This window comes from Physella acuta, unplaced genomic scaffold (genome assembly GCF_028476545.2).
Source record: "Physella acuta isolate Inbredline_101_S28 unplaced genomic scaffold, ASM2847654v3 ptg000142l, whole genome shotgun sequence".
NCBI classification, from domain to species: Eukaryota; Metazoa; Mollusca; class Gastropoda; family Physidae; genus Physella; species Physella acuta.
In genome coordinates this window covers 955,616-958,446 of record NW_026731661.1, presented here as the reverse complement: position 1 = coordinate 958,446, position 2,831 = coordinate 955,616, and positions in this window count along the sequence as shown.

Here is a 2,831-nt window from a genome sequence, read left to right as displayed (position 1 = left end):
ATATATATATATTAAAAATACTTTACAAAAAAAATAAAACGCGTCATTTTTGTGAGTGCTTATTAGTCTATTTTGAAAATCTCTATTTTTATAAATTATATTTTTGCTATAATGCTTCCTGTCAGTGTTTCTTCCAGACTTTTTTCTCAGGGGGGGGGGCACTTGAAATTTTCGGGGGGGGGGGGGGGGGGCTGACACTTGTAAAAGTATATATTTTCTATGTAAATTATATAAATTTCATTTCGTTGGAGGGGGACGGTACATTTTTTTTGAGATGCCTGTGTAACGTTAACCTATCTATCAGCCAAATAGAAGGAGAACGTCCCCGGATTCTTTTTTCGGGGTCATATGCAAATGCCTTACGGCCTAAGTGGATGAACACTTAACACAACGACCACTAGGGCTCGAATTTAATGTCTAGGGAAGCTAGTGATACTATTGTAATTAACACTCATCCAATCTACATACGACCTTTTAATCAGCGAACTCAGAAGTGGCAGAACACAAGGTTGAACTAAATAAAATATTTAATGTATAAAATATCAAAAACCAACTTACACAATGTAGGAAAAAACACTATCACAGATTTCTACACTGTCTAAAGAACAGCTACAGGCCACACAACACTGCTGTAGTTTCTAGAATTACTTAGCGACAAGTAATATTAAACTAGAAGACTAAATCAACTTAAAAAAGCAAGGCACACACAGGTCTTAAGTACTCTCACGTTCAAATGGTCAGAGTCTATAGCCGGACAATTTGGACGGCTGCCTGACCAAGGTAAAACTGCCCCGTAGACTGCCAGGTCAAGATAAACTGCCTCGTGCTGCGAGTGTGCAGTGCAATTAAAGACTTCTGTGACAGGGGAGGTTATCCTCAACTCATGTCGCCATTGGTTGGGATAATCATCTGATCAGAATCATTCAATCAGATTTTAATGGAAAATTTCTATGTCTCAAACACCTTAATAAGTCAGTGGAAAAACCCCAGGTGTTACACCATCATTCCATATAAGGAATTATACAATGTCAAAATAAAAATGACTCGACCTAAGTAGGTCACATCCCCTCCCTTTTTGGAAGTGACAGATAGGTTCCACAAAAACATACATAGGGAACCAATCTGGCAATGAAATAACAAAAATGTTTTACAAATGTAGGCAATCAAAATCATAATACCAGATGAAAATATCCCTGAACATAAAAGGGAAGTAACTCCAACTTTTACAATTGGTGAAAGGGGAGTAACCCTTCAAAAAGTAATTATACATCAAAATCCCTCAAAAAAAGGTATTACAATATTTCCATGTGGATATTAAAAGTGGTAAACCCGCCAGGGTAAGACCTTTATTTCAATGACTAGCTACAATATCAATGGAGCCATATGAGACATATTATTATAAAAGATTACATATAATCAAAAACCACCTTTAATTAAGGTTCACCTGAAAATAAACAAAATGTTCAACAGGATTGGAATTTTGAAAAATTCTAACTCACACCACTCATTTTCATATGAGTGACACTCAAACAAAACCTGTTTATGGTCCTAATGAACCACAAAGCGTGTCACATGATCAATGTGTGTAACAAGATTTTACATCCTTGACAAACAATCAGCCACAACATTATCACTACCCTTAATGAGTGAAATTTCCAGATTAAAATTTTGGAAATATAAGCACCATCTCAATATTCTTTGATTTGTCTGTCCTAACTTAGAGGTAAATTTCAGGGGATCATGGTCAGAAAACACTCTGACTGGATTGGTAGAAGAAGAGACATAGACTTCAAAATGTTGTAATGACAAAACTAAAGCTAAAGCTTCTTTTTCAATAGTAGAATAATTCTTTTGGTTCTCATTTAACTTCCTGGAAAAAAAGGCAATGGGATGGTCAATTCCCATGTTGTCTTCTTGAAATAGGACTGAGCCAATGGCTAAGTTGCTAGCATCAATGGCAAGTTTAAAGGGCATGCTAAAATTTGGTGCAGCCATAACAGGAGCATTTGATAAAAATGACTTAATGGTTAAAAAAGCTTCTTGACATTTATTGGACCATTCAAATTCAACACCCTTTTTCAATAATGCAGTAAGAGGTTCAGCAATAGCTGAAAAGTTTTGACAGAACCGCCTATAGTAACCAGCCATCCCAAGGAACTTTTTGATCTCTTTACAATTTTTGGGAGGTGGTAACCTTACAATAGCATCTACTTTAGCTTCAATGGGCCGAACTTGGTTCGTTCCCACTTGATAACCCAAATAGGTAATTGAAGCTTTACAGAAATCACTTTTATGTAAGTTTACAGTAAAATTAACTTCAGACAATTTTCTAAAAAGGTTAGTCAATTGAACAATATGTTCTTCAAAAGTATTAGAAAATACAACTATATCATCTATGTAGGCCTCACATTGGTCTATGTCAGCAATGACAGAGTTAATGACCCTCTGGAAAGTTTGACCAGCATTTCGCATACCAAAGGGCATGCGTTTGTATCTATAAAAACCATTAGGGGTTACAAAAGCAGATATTTCTTTTGCACGGTCAGATAAGGGGATTTGCCAGTATCCTGAAAGTAAATCAATTTTGGAAATTATCTTAGCCTGACCAACTTTATCAATAACGTCTTCTATCCGAGGTAATGGATAGGAATCAGCTTTGGTGAGCGCATTCACCTTCCTAAAGTCGGTCACAAACCTGAAAGATCCACCGTCTTTCGGGACTAGGAGACATGGGGAACTCCAGTTGCTGAAACTGGGCTCAATGATATCATTCTTGAGCATATAATCAATTTCATCTTTTATCAAAGCAGCTTTTTCCGGGTTAACTCTAT